Genomic DNA, 18,314 nt, shown 5'->3' with positions numbered 1-18,314 from the left:
ACATCATCAGAGCAAATTCCACTTGAGTGTGGTTTTATGTCATGCACACTGCAATACATGTCTGGTTTGTGCTTTTCTCCCAATTTTAGTCCACAATGCTTTCTAAGTGCCAGGAACTGGGGGTCTCACATCTTGTGAGCCATGGTTCCTATGCTCACAGAGCACAGACTAACAGAAATGTATATAGGTAAACAGTCTGAACACTGCATGATGAATGCCAAAACAATGATAAGCAGAGACTCTTGGGTTAGTATATGAGGACATTAGACTCAGACTCTGAAACATGGCTTCCAAAAATGTTTTTAAGTTCTAGTTTATATATATATAATAAATTGTGAATACAGAGAGAAAGTACAATCTTCTATGCAGACAGAAGTAACAAGCAAAACAAGGGTAATGCTCATGATTTATTCAAGGAAATGAAGCAATTCAAGAGTAATAGTCTATAATAAACTCCAAAAGTCAAAACTCCTACAAAACCGACAATTCAATATGACAACAGTAACAAATACGTGTACATACATGTACATACACTAAGAGAAGATGAAAGGTGAAAGGCACACAAAGAAGCCCAATGGTAAAAGATCTTTATTACCTTGTTAAAAAGGTTTGGATTTGGGACTAAGTAATAGTACAATCTGTAGAGAGCTTGTCTTGCACATAGCTGACCCAGGTTCAAACCCTGGCACCGCATATGGTGTCACCATCCCCGCCAGGAGTGATCCCTAAGCACAGTCAGGAGCACTGTTAAGTGTAGCTCAAAAACAAACCAAAAAAGATTTGGACTTTAACACAGGGGAGGCGAAGTACCAATGAACAACTTCAGTCCAAAAGGTTCATAACTATTTGAACATTTTAAAAGAGCCCTATTGATGAAGTCATGAAATCTGCATATAAATGGATCAACATGGAGTATCATGCTAAGTGAAATGAGTCAGAAAGAGAGAGACAGACATAGACTGCACTCATTTGTGGAATATAAAGTGACAGAATGGGAGACTAACACCCACGGATAGTAGAGATTAAGGACCAAGAGGATTGCTCCACGGCTTGGAAGCTGGCCTCACATGCTGGGAGAAAAGGCAGCTCAGATAGAGAAGGGACCACCAAGTAAAGGATGGTTGGAGACGGCTAGTGATAACACAGTGGGTAGGGAGTTTGCCTTGCACGCGGCCGACCCAGAATTGATTCCCAGCATCCTATATGGTTCCCTGAGCACCACTAGGAGTAATTCCTGAGTGCACAAGCCAGGAGTAAACCCTGTGCATTGCCAGGTGTGACCCAAAAAGAAGAAAAAAAAAAGGATGCTTGGAGGGCCCGCTAAGGATGGGAAATGTGTGCTGAAAATAAACTGTAAACCGAACATGATGGCCACTTAATACCTGTATTGCAAACCACAACACCAAAAAAAGGAGAGAAAGTAAAAGGGAATGAGCCTGCCACAGAGGTGGGTGGGGGACAGGCAATGGAGGAGGGGGATTGGGAGAGATACTGGGAATATTGGTGATGGTGAATGGGCACTTGTAGAGGGATGGGTGCTTGATCGTTGTATGACTGAAATGTAAGCATAAAAGTTTGTAAGTTTGTAACTGAACCTCATGGTGATTCATTAATAAAAAAAAAGAAGAGCCCTATTGAAGATCTCTACATACTGGTATGGAGGAATGTCCAGGATCTGCTGTAACTGAAATATAGAAAGTGCACACAATGCTTTTTGAGTCACACCCGGTGATACACAGGGGTTATTCCTGGCTTTGAACTCATCAATTACTCCTGGTGGTGCTCAGGGAACCATATGGGATGCTTGGAATCAAATCCGGGTCGGCCGTGTGCAAGGCAAATGCCCTACCCGCTGTACTATCACTCCAGCCCCAAAATGTACAAAATGGAAGGTGATCTTTTCCTAAGAAAGGGTACAAATCTCGGAACCCAGCAGGTTTTGGCACTTGCCTTGTGACCGCATGTTCCAGAGGCCATTGGACAGTCATGTTTGGGCCCGCAGTGACGAGACATGCAGGGCCTCACGGGATGGGGGTACAGCCAGCCCTTTCCTCCCCGCCCGAACAAGACCCCGAGTTGCTGCCCACGAACGGCCTCTCTGGCTCCTGACCAAGCTGCTTAACGGTCATGATCCAAGAGACTCAGGAACAAATCTTGGAACCCAGTACATTTTGGCAGAAATCCCTCCAGATTTAATTGTTAAAATTTCAAAATTCCAAAGTCGTGCAGCCATAGGACATCATATGTTATTCATAACCAGCAACAGAAAACAAATTGTCTATGGTTGCCTTTTTAGCAGATCTGAGTGTTGGGGTAGAATACCAACTAATAATGGTGGGTTTGGTGTCAAAATATTGAATGTAATCAAAGTAGAGAGAGAGAGTAATGTGGAAATCATCTGCCCCAAAGGTAGGGGGAGGGTGTAGGATGGGGGGTATAGTGGGGTTTTTGGGGTGGAAAATGGGCACTGGTGAAGGGATGGGTGTTTCATTGTATGACCGAGACTTATACCCAAAAGCTCTGTAACTGCTCTCACAGTGATCCAATAAATAAAATTATCACAAATCACAAATCATCCTGTTATTCGTCAATTGCCTCGAGCAGGCCCCAGTAAGGACTCTTTCATCCTAGCCCCGAGATTATAATCAAGGCTCTTTAGGAGAATGAGACCCATCATTGTTACTGGTATTTGGCATATTGGGTACGCCACGGGGAGTTTGCCAGACTCTGCCGTGAAATAAAATTATAAAAAAGGGAAAAAAAGTAAGGTGGAGTTCATGCCCAATTCAATCAGCCTAATCAATGGCTGAATAAATAGCAAAACTCCTACATAATAAAACAAAACAAAAAAAAAGAAGTTGAAGACATGGAAAACTACCTCTCAAGACCAAGTTAATTTAACATAAAAATACAAATAGAAATGAAATGCAAAGGGTGAAATCACCAATGAACCCTATTCTCTGTAGCTTCCTTGATTCCAATTTGCATGGGAGAGGTATTATTATCTAACCCACAGACTGGTTCACTGAGATGGTACTGATTTAGGGGCTGAGCAAATGTTTGTGTGGCTTTCTTAAACCAGCTCTTGTAATATCACAGTGTACTGATTATTAGAATAAAGTGACTTTTCTCTCATAAAAAGAAAGTCTACAACAACTCCTTTCAAATGGTTAACCAACAACAAAATTGAGTAGTGTGGAGGGAGGAAAGAAGGGAGAAAGCGAAATCAATAGAGATCAGACCAAATAATATTCACTGGTGAGGTAAAGTGAAATGAGGGGCTGGAGTGATAGCACAGTGGGTAGGGCATTTGCCTTGCACGTGGCCAACCCTGGTTTGATTCCCAGCATCCCATATGGTCCCCCAAGCACTCCCAGGAGTAATTCCTGAGTGCAGAGCCAGGAGTAACCTCGGTGCATCACCGAATGTGAAGGAAAAAATGTTAAATGAATAAAAGGGTTTTTTTTAAGCAGAAAACAAAACAGACACATCAAAAACTACGAGAGCTGAGTAAAAATGGTTCAGAAACCAACCTGAATGAGTTCCCATATAGTTCAGCTACTTATCAATTTGATCAACAAGAAGGTAATAAAATAGAGTGCAACACACCAAATTAAATCCATAAATCCAAAATGATATGTAAACTCAGTGGGTAAATCTTGAAAATGCCAAAAAGTCAACTCATTATTGTATTTATTTTTAAAAGGTAGGAGAGACTCCTCACATGGTGCCCATCTTGTCCCAAACCCAGGTCAGCTCTGCCACTGGTTCTTGATCCCGGGACTTCCATCTCTCCCTTCAAGACCCCAAGCGTCCCCCCAGACACCTGGAGAAAAGCAGTTCTGAGCGTCTGTCCTCCCCTCTTCACTCCTCACGCGACGCCCATCTCGTCCCAAACCCAGGTTTCCGTAGAGGCGTGGCCTCTTCACAAGTGGGCGTGGCCTATTTTCCTGAGGGAGGGCAGGTTGTTTACTCATACTGAGGAATCTAGTCCCCAACCTACTCAGCAATATGAAGGCCCTCCCGTTGTTCATCGATTTGCTGAAGCGGGCCCAGTAACGTCTCCATTGGAGGTTTTGTTGTTACTGTGTTTGGCATATCGAATACATCACAGGTGGCTAGCCAGGCTCTGCCGTGAGGGCGAGATACTCTCGGCAGCTTGCCGGGTTCTCCGAGAGGGGCGGAGGAATCAAACTCGGGTCGGCCATGTTGGCTGCGTGCAAGGCAAATGCCCTACCGCTGTGCTATCGCTCTAGCCCAATATGAAGAAACAAAGAAAATCCCCACCACAAGGGGAGGACAACGAAAACAATCTAGAAGATTCTGTCGATACCACTCACCTAAGGGACCTCTCTGACATAGAATTCAGATACCAAGTCATGAAGATGTTCAATCAACTTAATGAAACAGTCAGACAGCCAGCCAGTAACACCACAGAAAAAAATCGATCAATTACGCGAAGAAATGAGAGCAGAAAAGTCACGAGTAAAAGATTCCATAGATGAAATGAGAAACTCAGTCTCTTCTCTTAAAAATGGAATGACCGCAGCTGAAGAGAGAATCAGTGAGATGGAAGATCAGCTGCACCAAGCCAACATGTAACAACAAACAGTGGCAAGGGACCTCAAAATAGCTCAACAACATTAGAATCATGGAACTACCTGAAGCTCAGGGAAACAATCCCAAGGAAAAAAACACCGTCAAACAAATCATTGCTGAAAAATTCCCAGAGCTCCACAATGCAGCCATTCAGGTTCAAGGAGCCTGAAGGGTGCCAGCTAAAAGAGACCCGAACAAAAACACTCCAAGACATATCATAGTTAGAATGATCGATGCTACCGATAGAGACACAATACTGCAAGCAGCAAGGGCAAAGAAGGAAATCACATACAAAGGAGCACCCCTTCGATTCACAGCAGACCTATCAGAGGAAACCCTCCAAGCCCAAAGGCAGTAGCGAGATATAGTGAAAAAACTCACTGAAATGAATGCTTCACCAAGAATACTCTATCCGGCTAAACTCTCACTCAAAATCGAAGGAACGCTACACTATTTTCTAGATAAACAGCAGCTCAGGAACTTCATAGACTCAAAATCAAACCTAAAACAAGGGCTAAAGGGGCTACTATAAGACAAGACAAACCCTACAACCACAACACACCCTTACAGAAAGATGACACAAAACCCCATAACCATACTCTCTCTCAATGTCAATGGTCTAAATTCACCATTTAAGAGACACAAAGTGGCAAAATGGATACAGAGACAGAACCCAACATTCTGCTGCCTACAAGAAACTCATCTCAACAGTCAGAGCAAACACAGACTCAAAGTCAAAGGATGGAAAACAATCCTACAAGCAAACAGCTCCTTCAAAAAAGCTGGGGTGGCCATACTAGTATTCGACAACATTAATTTCACCTTGAAAAAGATTAGAAGGGACAGTGAAGGCTATTTTTTTTCATCAAGGGATACGTACAACAGGAAGAAATCACACTCTTAAATGTATACGCACCTAATGAGGGAACAGCTAAATATTTAAAACAACTGCTAACAGATTTTAAGGAGGACATTGCTACCAACACAATAGTACTTGGAGACTTCAACATCGCCTTATCACCTCTGGAGAGATCAATAAGAACAAAACCCAGCAAGGAATCATTGGCTTTGAAAGAAGAAATAGAAGAGAAAGTGCTTATAGACCTATACAGGGCTTTACACCCCCAAAAGAAAGAACACACATTCTTCTCCAGTGCGCACGAAAGAATTTTCCAAAATAGACCATGTGCTAGGACATAAAACATACCTCAACTGAATCAGGAAGATAGAAATAGTATCAGTCATCTTTTCAGACCATGATGCACTGAGGATAGAAGTGAATCACACACAGACATGGAGAACCAAATCAAACACCTGGAAATTAAACAACTTGATGCTGAACAACGAGCAGGTCAGGAACAAAGTCAAGGACGAAATCAAAATATACCTGGAAACAAATGAGAATGAAGACACAAACTACCAGAATTTATGGGATGCAGCGAAAGTCGAATCAAGGGGAAAATTTATAGCTCTGCAAGCATATCTTAGGTCTGTAGAAACGATGCACATAAACAACCTGACCTCACAGCTCAAGACCTTAGAAAAGGATCAACAGAAAGAGCCTAAATCAGGCAGAAGGAAAGAGATCATAAAACTTAGAGCAGAAATCAACGACATGGAAAACAAAGAAACAATCCAAAAGATCAATGAAACCAAGAGCTGGTTCTTCGAGAAAATAAATAAGATAGATAAACCACCAGCAACACTCAAAAAGAAACAGAGAGAGAGAGAGCCCTAATAAATCGAATCAGAAATAAGAATGGGGATATCACAACAGAAACTAAAGAAATTCAAGAGATCATCAGAGACTACTTTGAAAGTCTGTATGCCACGAAACAAGAGAATCTAGAAGAAATGGATGAATTCCTGGATTCCTATCATCTCCCAAAGCTGAATCAAGAAGATACAGAGCCCTAATAAATCAAATCAGAAATAGGAATGGAAATATCACAACAGAAACTAAAGAAATTCAAGAGATCATCAGAGACTACTTTGACAGTCTGTATGCCACGAAACAAGAGAACCTAGAAGAAATGCATAAATTCCTGAATTCCCATCATCTCCCAAAGCTGAATCAAGAAGATCTAGAGTACCTGAATAGACATATTAACATCAAGGAAATTGAAACTATAATCAAAAGTCTTCCCAAAAACAAAAGCCCAGGTACGGATGGATTTACTAGCGAATTTTTCCAAACATTTAAAGAGGACCTAATGCCAGTTTTTCTCAAGCTTTTCCAGGAAATTGAAAAAACAGAAACTCTCCCAAGCAGTTTCTATGAAGCCCATATCTCTCTAATACCAAAAGAAAACAAAGACACCACAAGAAAAGAAAACTACAGGCCGATATCCCTGATGAACACGGATGCGAAGATTCTCAACAAAATACTAGCCGATAGAATTCAACAACTCATCAAAAAGATCATACATCATGACCAAGTAGGATTCATCCCAGGGATGCAAGGATGGTTCAACATTCGGAAATCAATCCACATAATCCATCGTATCAACAAAAGAAAAGATAAAAATCATATGATTATATCAATAGATACAGAGAAAGCATTTGACAAGATCCAGCACCCATTCATGATGAAAACCCTTGCCAAAATGGGGATAGAGGGGACTTTCATCAATATAGTTAAAGCCATCTACCACAAACTTACAGCAAACATCATCCTCAATGGGGAAAAACTGAGACCCTTCCCCCTAAGGTCAGGGACGAGACAAGGATGACCACTCTCTCCACTACGGTTCAGTACAGTACTAGAAGTACTTGCAATAGCGATTAGGCAAGAAAAAGGTATTAAAGACATCCAGATAGGAAAAGAAGAAATTAATTTCTCACTATTTGCAGATGATATGATACTATACTTAGAGAACCCTAAAACCTCTACCAAGAAACTCCTAGAAACAATAGGCTTGTATAGTAAAGTGGCAGGCTATAAAATCAATACCCAAAAATCCATGGCTTTCCTATATGCAAATAGTGAAAGAGAAGAAAATGACATGAAGAAAACAATCCCATTCACAATTGTGCCCCAGAAAATCAGGTACCTGGGAATCAGCTTAACTAAGGAAGTAAAGGACCTGTACAAAGAAAACCACAAAACGCTACTTCAGGAAATAAAAGAGGACACGAGGAAATGGAAAAATATCCCCTGTTCATGGATGGGGAGAATCAACCTTGTCAAAATGGCAATAGTTCCCAAAGCACTGTACAAATTCAATGCCATCCCTATAAGGATACCCATGACATTCTTCAAAGAAATGGAGCAAACACTCCTGAAATTTATATGGAACAATAAGCCCCCACGAATAGCTAAAGCAATTCTTGGGGAAAAGAAAATGGGAGGAATCAACCTACCTAACTTCAAGCTCTACTACAAAGCAGTAATAATTAAAACAGCATGGTACTGGAACAAAGGCAGAGCTGCAGACCAATGGAACAGAGTTGAATATACTGACATCTCCTACCAAGCATATAATCATCTAATCTTCGATAAGCGGGCAAGAAAAATGAAATGGAGCAGGGAAAGCCTCTTTAATAAATTGTGCTGGCAAAACTGGACGGCTACATGCAAAAAAGTGGGCTCAGATCTCTGCGTAATGCCATGCACAAAAGTAAGATCAAAATGGATTTATGACCTCAACATCAGACCGTAATCCATAATGTTTATTGAAGACAAAGTTGGCAAAACTCTCCATGATATTGAAGCTAATGGTATCTTCAAAGATATCATGCCACTGGCTGAGCAAGTGAAAACAGAGATAGACAAATGGGACTATCTTAAACTAAGAAGCTTCTGCACCTCCAAAGAAACAGTGACCAAAATACAAAGACAGCCTACAGAATGGGAAAAGTCATTCACCAAATACACATCCAACAAGGGGTTGATATCAAGGATATACAAGGTACTGGTTGAACTCCATAAGAAGAAATCACCCAATCCCATCAAAAAATGGGGCGAGGAAATGAACAGAAACTTTCGCAAAGAAGAAATACGAATGGCAAAAGGCACATGAGAAAATGCTCTACATCAGTAATCATCAGAGAGATGCAGATCAAAACAACAATGAGATATCATTTCACACCACAGAGACTGGCCCACATCCGCAAGAACAAAAGCAACCGGTGCTGGTGTGGATGTGGCGAGAAAGGAACCCTCCTTCACTGCTAGTGGGAATGCTGGCTGGTCCAACCCTTTTGGAAAACAGTATGGATGATTCTCAAAAAATTAGAATTTGATCTCCCATTTGACCCAGCAATACCACTCCTGGGAATATATCCCAGAGAGGCAAAAAAGGTATAGTCAAAGTGACATCTGCAATTGTTTGTTCATTGCAACACTCTTTACAATAGCCAGAATCTGGAAAAAACCCGAGTGCCCGAGAACAGATGACTGGGTAAAGAAACTTTGGTACATTTACACAATGGAGTACTATGTAGCTATTAAAAAAGATGAAGTTATGAAATTTACATACAATTGGTACTACATGGAAAGTATCATGTTAAGCGAAATGAGTCAGAAAGAGATGGACAGACACAGAAAGACTGCATTCACTTGGGAAACATAAAGCAATAAAACGGGAGACTAACACCCAGGAATGGCCATGATTAGTACCAGGAATTTTCCTACATGACTTGAAGGCCAGCCACACGTGGTAGGGGAAAAGGAAGTTCAGATAGAGAAGAGAGCACCAAATAAAGGGTGTTTGGAGGATCCTCCCAGGGTGGGAGAAGCATGCTGTAAGTAGTCTATAGACCAAACATGATTGCCACTCAATGCCTCTCTTGCAAAACACAGTACCCAAAAGAAGAGAGAGAGAATAAGGGGGAATGCCCTGCCACAGAGGTAGGGTGGGATGGGGGTTGGGGGGTGGGAGGGATGTTGGGCCTCATGGTGGTGGAGGATGGGCACTGGTGGAGGGATGGGTGCTTGATCATTGTATAACTGATACCCAAGCACAAAAATTTATAAGTCTATAACTGTACCTCATGGTGTTTCACTAATAAAAAAAATAAATAAAAATAAATAAAAGGTAGGAGAGAGAGATAATATAAAAGGTAAATCACTTGCATTGCATGTGGCTGCCGTGCCCACAGCCCTGGTTCATATCTCTAGCACTACGTACTGTCCCCTGAGCACTGTCAGGGATCATTCCTGCACACAGAGCCAAGAAGAACCCCTGAGCACTCTCAGATGGTGCCCACCTCCTAGAAAAGGTAGAGGGAGCAGATACTTATATTCTGCCCTTCGTATACAAACTATACCTCAGGGCAACCAAAAAAAGAGAGGAAATTTCTTTAAAACATTTCAGAGGAGACACAGTACAGAAGTTAAGGCACTTGCCTAGTTCAATCCCTAGCCTGAGCATTACTGGGAGTGACTCCTTAACCCAGAGCCAGTAGTAGTCATTAAGCACTGCTGGGTGTGGCCCCAAGTGCCCCATAAATTATTTATTCTAACTAGGGATTCAGGAAGATAGTTCAAAGGACTGGAGCATATGCCTTGCATGTACTAGGCCCTGGGTTTAATCCCTGGCACTCCAAGTACTACCAAGTGTAGCTCTGGTGACCCCCAAGAATTTCCCAGGTCCACTGAGGCTAGGAAGCCTCAAAAATAAAACATTTAAGCTAATAAAGAGTAAATGGAAGAATCAATAAGATCATTCTATGGCTCCTCCCAAATTAATTAAGCAAAGATTATCATGGTTGCAAAGTCCTACAACTACGAGACACTACAAAAAATACCCAAAGGAAAATTATAAAAAAATTATAAAAAAGATTTATGAATTAATGACCAAAACAACCCCAAACTTTCATTGTTTAGACATTCGCAGATGTGTTGGAGACCATGTGTTGTTGGGTGTCAAAATCAGGACCCTGCGCCTTTAAAGTCTTTTCAGCTATCTCCCTAGCCCATAAAGCCAAAACTTGAATCTAATCAAATCTTTAGGTCTGAGCTGTTAATTTCAGTAGCTACAAGGTAAAAATAGTTAGTATGACTGAAAAGGTACATTTTATATTTCATCCAATTTTGGCTAATTTTATTATTTGGGAGGGGGGCAGTGGGATTCACACCCTGCTATGCTCAGGGGTTACTCCTGGCTCTGCACTCAGGAATCACTCCTAGAGGTGCTTGAGGGACCATTTGAGGTGTGAAGGAATTGAACCCGGGTTGGCTGCTTGCAAGGCAAGTGCCTTACCCATTGTACTGTCACTCCAACCCCTAATTTTACTTCAAAAACTAAAACTTCCATTACTAGACAATTTTGAAGCATATTCTTTTTCTTTTTTTTTCTTTGTGGGTCACACCCAGCCGATGCTCAGGGGTTACTCCTGGCTCTGCACTCAGGAATCACTCCTGACGGTGCTTGGGGGACCATATGGGATGCTGGGAATCGAACCCGGATCAGCCGCGTGCAAGGCAAACACCCGACCCACTGTGCTATTGCTCCAGCCCCTGAAGCATATTCTTTTTCAATTGTTAATTTTATGATATAAAAAATTTGTTGGTGCTGGAGCAATGATAGCACACCGGGGAGGGCATTGTTTGCCTTGCGTGAGGCTGACCCTGGTTCAATTCCCAGCATCCCATATGATCCCCCGAGCACCGCCAGGAGCGATTCCTGAGTGCATGGGCCAGGAGTAACCCCTGTGCATCGCTGGGTATGACCCAAAAAAAGCAAAAAAAAATTAGTTTTTCTTTGGAATCCGTCAGGCAGTGCTGTGAGGCTACACCTGCTCTGTGCTCAAGGAACCATCTACAGTGCTGGGATTCGAACCAGTGTGCCCACAGTTAAGCACCTTAATCATTTAAGAACCTTAATCATCCCCAGATAAGGAATTTCTGAGGAAAACGTAGCATTCAAATTTATTTAACTTTGGGGCTACACCCAGCGATGCTCAGGAGTTATGCATGGCTTTGCCCTCAGGAATCACTCCTGGTATGGCTTGGGGGACCATATGGGATGCTGGGGATTGAACTGAGGTCAGCTGCATGCAAGACAAGCAACCTACCTATTTTACTATCGCATAGACCAAGCATTCAAATTTAGATGTGCTATAAGTATAAAATATATAATGCACTCTGAACTCAATTAACAAAAAGACTGTTAAATATCTCATCAATTACTTGCATATTGTTTACAAATGAAATAATCCTTTTGGGTAGACTGGGTTAAACTGTAACTTAATCCCACCATTTCAAAATTATACATGTGAGATGTGCAACAGTTTTGCTCACTTGTTTTTGTTTTAGGGTAACACCCAGCAGTACTCAGGGATCACTACTCTAGGGGCTCAGGGGAACATATGAAATGCTAAGGATCAAACCCAGATCACCCACATGCAAGACAAGTGCCCTAACCACTGTACTATCTCTCCAACCTCTTGAATATTTTGTTTTGTTTTGTTGCCACACCTGGCAATGCTCAGGGCTTATTCCTAGCTCTGCACTCAGGAATCACTCCTGGAGGACCATATGGGATGCTGAGGACTGAACTTAGGTCAGCCGAATGCTAGGCAAGCACCCTAACCATACTATCATTTTTGCCTCTGTATGACATATTTTGTCCCTACTGAACAGCACTATTCTACAGAAATAATTGTTTTGACTAGGAATTTAGCTCAATGGTTGACTATATGTGTCACATATGTGTCCTTGTGGGATAACCCCCCCCAAAAAAAGGGAAAGAAAATGAACAAACCCTTTGGCTTTGTTCCAAGAAGAGTACTTTTGAAAAAAATAGCAGGTTAAGGCCAGACAGACAGCACAGTGGGTATGGCACTTGCCCTCCACATGGCCATCTCGGGTTCAATTCCTGGCACTACCAGAAGCGATCCCTGAGCATAGAGCTAGAAGCAACTCTGAGTATGACTGGGTGTGACCCTCAAAAAAAATCACAGGACACAATCAATCTAGGACACAATAGAATGCACTGCATATGGTTCCTTAAGCACCCCCAAGAGTGAACCCTGAATATAGGCAGGAATAAATACTGAGAAACTATACCTATGCCTCCCCCCACATACAAAAGGGACTTGGGGCTGGAGAGAGATGATAGGAGTAAAGGTGCTTGCCTTGCATGCAGGTGAACCTGGTTTGATCCCTGGCACTTCATATCATACCCCCAAGGACCCCTGGAGTGACACCGAGCAACAGAGCCATGAGAAAGCACTGGGCAATGCAGCCCCAAACCCAAAATATAGTAATTAAAAACTTATGACATGTTATTCAAGAACAAAACTGCGTGCATGTGAATTAAAAGTATATACTATTCCTCATATTAATATTGATGAATTATTATATGATTAATATTAAGGATTACTGGTTTTGGTATGAAAATGGTTCTACTAAATATTTTATCTTATAAATATTGGGGTGGGGTGATAGTACAGCAGGTGAGGCATTTGCCTTGCACATGGCTGCCCCGGTTCGATCCCCAACATCCCATATGGTACCCCCAGTACCACCAGAGGTAATTCCTGAGTGCAAAGCCAGGAATAACACCTGAGCACTGCCAGGTGTGGTCAAAAAAACAAAACAAATCTTTTTTTGCTGTGGTTTGCTCTTCAAGCTCATGTTCTCCCTTGAACAGGTATCCTGCTTGCTTGTCACTATGGGTTTTTGCTTACATATTTCCACTTTGCTGAAGACTATGTTCTCTTGAACACACAATTCTCCATTTCCCACCCTTCACATCTTTCTAAATAACTTTCAGTTAAAAACTATCTTGGCCCACCTCCCACAGCCACTACTATGTTGATTCCCCCACGGTCCTGCTCTACAGGTTTCCTACTAAATCTCCCAGGAAGTACATGCCAAGTAGCTAAGATTTATGGAATTGTCTGGCCGGCAGCTGAAAAATTCAGGGCACCGTCAGGAGTGGGCAGGACAAATATTCACCCAGTTGAAGCTTGGCTGCCAAATCCACACTCCACCACTATAGTCAAGCCAAGGACTCAACTCCACCTCTTCAAGAATAACCTCTGCAGAGACACCAAACTGCAAATTATTTCAGGTTCCTGGTGCCCAGGCAGAGAATTCTGGTGTTTTTTTGGAGTTGGGGTGGGCAGCCTCCTTCCAACCGCCCCCATACTTCCAGAAGCCACACCCACCTCCCACAGCTACCACCATGCCAACTCCTTGCCAAAACCATAATTCTGAAATCTCTGGACCATGTGGCCATGTATGACAACTCCTAAAGCAGCAACCAGCTTAATAAATAAATTCTTGGAATTTATATACAAGTGGTACTACATGGAAAGTATCATGCTAAGCAAAATGAGTCAGAGAGGGACAGACATAGAAAGACTGCATTCATCTGGGGAACATAAAGTAACAAAATAGGAAACTAATACCCAAGAATAGTAGAGATAAGTACCAGGAGGTTTACTCCATGGCTTGGAGGCCAGCTGCACACGCTAGGGGAAAAGGCAGCTCAGATAGAGAAGGGAGGATCAAATAAAGGGTGTTGGGAGGATCCTCCCAGAATGGGAGATACATGCTGAGAGTAGACTTTAGACCGAACATGATTGCCACTCAATGACTCTTTTGCAAACCACAGCACCCAAAAGGAGAGAGAGAGACCAAAGGGAAATACCCTGCCACAGAGGCAGGGTGGGATGAGGGGACGGGAGGTGGGAGGGATAATGGGATCATTGGTGGTGGAGAATGGGCACTGGTGGAGGGATGGGTATTCGAACATTGTATAATTGAAACCCAAGCACAAAAATTTGTAAATCTACAACTGTACCTCATGGTGTTTCACTAATAAAAAATCTAAAAAAAAATTCTTGGACAAGGACTTAACAATCCTGTGATCAAAATTTAAATTTTCACATGAACTTATTTTCTACCCTTACTGATTTTAATATTGGAGCTTTGTTACCTAATCAATTTTCATTCTACAATTATATCAACAGTTGTGGCTTTTTCTACATTAAAATTAATCTTATAAAAAAGTTTTAAAAAAGGGCCAAAGCTATAATACAGTGGGGAGGGTGCTTGCCTTGGATGCGGCTGACCCGGGTTCAATCCCATATGATCCCTGAACACTGCTAGGAGTAATTTCTGAGTACTGAGCCAGCAGTAACCCTTGAGCAGGTATGGACCCAAACCCCCAAAAATTTAGTTAAAAAATTAAAATTATTTTGTTTTGAGAACAGAAGTGATGACCAAAAGTGATCCCTGAGCACAAAGCCAAGAATAAGCCCTGAGCCTGGCACAGTGTGTTCCCACCCCCCCAAAAAAATCAAAACTAAAATTGTTGGTTCTTAACAAAAAATAAACTATCTTGTTTCACACAAAAAATAAAAACTTTTGTTTTGGGGCTACATCAACTTTTTCCAGGGATCACTACTGGCTGTGCTCAGGGGAACATATGTGGTACCAGGGATTAAACTGGTAAATCACATGCAAGGTAACCAAGTGCCTTATCCACTGTCTTATCCCTCCACACCCTAAAAAATTTTTTGGTGGGGATTGGATTTGGATATATACCCAGCAGTGCTTAAGGTCTATGAATATCTTTGTGTTCAGAGAATCATTCCCAGAGCTGTCAAGAGACCATGTTAGGAATCAAACCAGGATTGGCTTGGTTCAAAGGAAATGCCACATAGGACAGGTAGGGGCCAAGAGGATAGTATAGAGGTTAAGGCACTTGCCTTACAATGTGGGCAGTACTGGTTCAACTCCCATAACCATATATATTCCAACAAGCACCACTAGGAGTGATTTTTGAGCACAGGACCAGGAGAAAGACCTGAGCACCATCAGGTATGGCCCCAAAACCAACCAAACAAAAAACAATGACTTCAATATAGACTAAAACACACTTTTTTTGATTGATTGATTTTTGGTTTGGGGGCCATACACAGCAATACTCTGGGGATACTCCTGGCTCTAGACTCAAAAATCACTCCTGGCAGTGCTCAGGGGTCCATATAGGGATGTCAGGGATCAAACCCAGATTGGCTGTGTGCAAGGCAAATGCTGTATCTGCTGTACTATCACTCCATCCCCTGAAACACACATTTAAACACTTTCTGTTTTGTTTTAGGGCCACATCTAGTGGTGCTTACAACTTTCTCTTAGCTTAGAGCTCAGGAATCACTCCTGGCAAGATCAGGTGACCATACAAGAACCATATGGGTGCCAGTGATCAAAACCAGGTCAGCCATATGTAAGGCAAGTCCCTATCTGCTGTACTATCTTTCTGGCTTAACACTTTTAAAAATGCTTAATAAATAAGTTAAAAATCTCATTGAGGGGCCTGAGATAGTACAGCGAGTAGGCCATTTGCTTGTACTCCAGCAACCCAGGTTCAATCCCTGGCATCCCATATGGTTCCCCCAAGCACCACCAGGAGTGATTCCTGAGTGCAGAGCCAGGAGTAACCCTTTAGCATCACTGGGTGTGATCCAAAAACAAAAAAGAAAGGAAAATAATCTCATTGAGGGGCCCAAAGCAATAGTACAGGAGGTAGGGTGTTTGCCTTGCACACAGCCAACTGGGTTTGATCCCCAGCTTCCCATATGGTCACCCACACATTGCTAGGAGTAATATTTGAATGCAGAGCCAGGAGTAAGCCGTGAGCATCACCGAGTGTGACCCAATAACCAAAATTTAAAAAAAAACTCTCTAGTTACCTTTACAAGGTACAAGGGCTATAATTCTGCAAACTGTGTTAATAAAGGAAACAAATTATTTATCCTGCCTTTTCTATACTATTTCAAGCAACTAAATAGTTGTTTTAAATAAGTTTTCAGAATTCTAATTATAAAGTGGAAATAAAATGAAAAAAACTGGAAAATTACCACTAACAATTTAGGCAACTATCTAATGATAGTTGCTAAAAGTATCTTACATGAGGACCATGAAAGTGACTCAGTCGCAGAGCACATGCCTTACATGTGTAATGCACTATTACTGGATCCTAGGCAATATCAAAAAAGCAATTCACAAAAGACTAATATGGAACTATAAAAATCAACATGGAGTCAATGTCAGAGAGGTAGTACAGAGGGAGGTGCTTGTCATGCATGCGACCTACCCAATTTGATCCCAGCATATCATATTGTCTCCCAAGAACCAGAAGGAATGACCCCTGTGTGCAGAGCCTGGAGTTAGACTTGAGCACTGCCAGATGTGGCCTCCCAAAAGCAAAAACAACAACAACAACAACAAAAAACCAATGTAGGGCTAAAGGGATGATAAAATAGTGCAGGTTAAGGTACTCGCCTTGCATGAAGGTGTCAATAATGGTATATGAATCCCAGCACTGCATCTGGTCTCCCAGAACACCAGATATATTAGCCCCTGAGTACTCCTGGGTATGCCTTTCCCTGCCAACCAAAATGAGACCCTGATTGTGCCATCAACAGCTAAGCCTAATGACCATGGTTATTTTTAAATTTATATTGTATTGTTTCAAATATAAGTGAAATTGCATATATAATGAATGCACCACCATACCTATTACCCAGCCTCAATAATTACAACTCATCCATGGTTAAAATTCTATCATCTATACTAGATAAATAGCTTAAGAGGCTGAGAGAATGCTTTGCATACATGAGGCCTGGGTTCAATCTCTGGTACCACAAATTCTCCAAGCAACCAACCCCTGAGCAGAGAGCCAGAAGTAGCCCCAAGTACCACTCTTCGTATGGTCCCAAGCTCCCCACCCCCAAAACAACAAAATACTCCACTTCATTATCTTTCATTATCTTTCTAAATTTAATTACTTACAAACACAAATCAGACACAGTAGTTCATCTATACTCCATTATGTATCTCTAACGCAAGGTTTCTAAATCTATGCACTATCGACACTCTGGATTAGCTGATTCACTGCTTTGGGGGCTGTTCTTTATGAGCTACAGGATATTTAGCAGTATCCCTGGGATCTACCACAAGATCAGAGGTTCACAGACTACTTATTTTGGCCTATTACCCCCTCTACAGAAGCGAAATTAATCAATGCCTCCTGGAAAGCTATCTTTTTATAGGCAAAGAGAAAGCATCCCCAAGTGTACCCCCTACATTACTGCTGCCCTCTTGGGCCATTCTAGAGACCTCCTCCCCTATCCAAGGTAGAGTATCACCCATTTTAGAAAACTGTTTTGGTAGTAACCTTGACACAGTTATACCACAGGTGTAACAACAGTTTCCAGACAATACCCAATGCACCCTGGGGAGGCAAAAGTCATGCCACACTGAACTACTGAGAACCCCATACTGACCCAATGAGAATCATAAATGACAAGAACATTTTAAATATAAAACCACAGGGCTAGAGAGATAGTACAGCAGGTAAGGTCTTGCATGCAGTTGACCCAGATTCCATCCTTGGCACCCTAGATGGTCCCCCAAGCCCACCTGGAGTAAGCTCTGAATACCACCAGGTATGGCGCCAAAACCAAAAAATAAAATTTCAAACAAATAACTGTCACTGTCCTCCCGTTGTTCATTGATTTGCTCGAGCGGGCCCAGTAACGTCTCCACGCGAGACTTTGTTGTTACTGTGTTTGGCATATTGAATATGTCACAGGTAGCTTGCCAGGCTTTGCCTTGTGGGAGATACTCTCGGTAGCTTGCCGGGCTCTCTGAGAGGGGCGGAGGAATCGAACTCGGGTAGGCCATGTTGGCTGTGTGCAAGGCAAACGCCCTACCTGCTGTGCTATCACTCCAGCCCATAAAAACCACAGTA

At 42.1% G+C, this 18,314-nt stretch overlaps 1 protein-coding gene across 1 annotated transcript in view; it reads right to left on the bottom strand.

Moving 5' to 3' along the window:
- SMC1A (structural maintenance of chromosomes 1A) overlaps positions 1-18,314 on the bottom strand; it is a 77,037-nt gene that overhangs the window by 9,761 nt on the left and 48,962 nt on the right. The gene's annotated exons all lie outside the window — the stretch shown is intronic.

Source organism: Sorex fumeus, unplaced genomic scaffold, assembly GCF_029834395.1.
Source record: "Sorex fumeus unplaced genomic scaffold, SorFum_2.1 ptg000073l, whole genome shotgun sequence".
In the NCBI taxonomy this organism is placed as follows: domain Eukaryota; kingdom Metazoa; phylum Chordata; class Mammalia; order Eulipotyphla; family Soricidae; genus Sorex; species Sorex fumeus.
The sequence above is the reverse complement of the archived record's forward strand: the minus strand, read 5'-3'. Positions and strand labels throughout refer to the sequence as shown.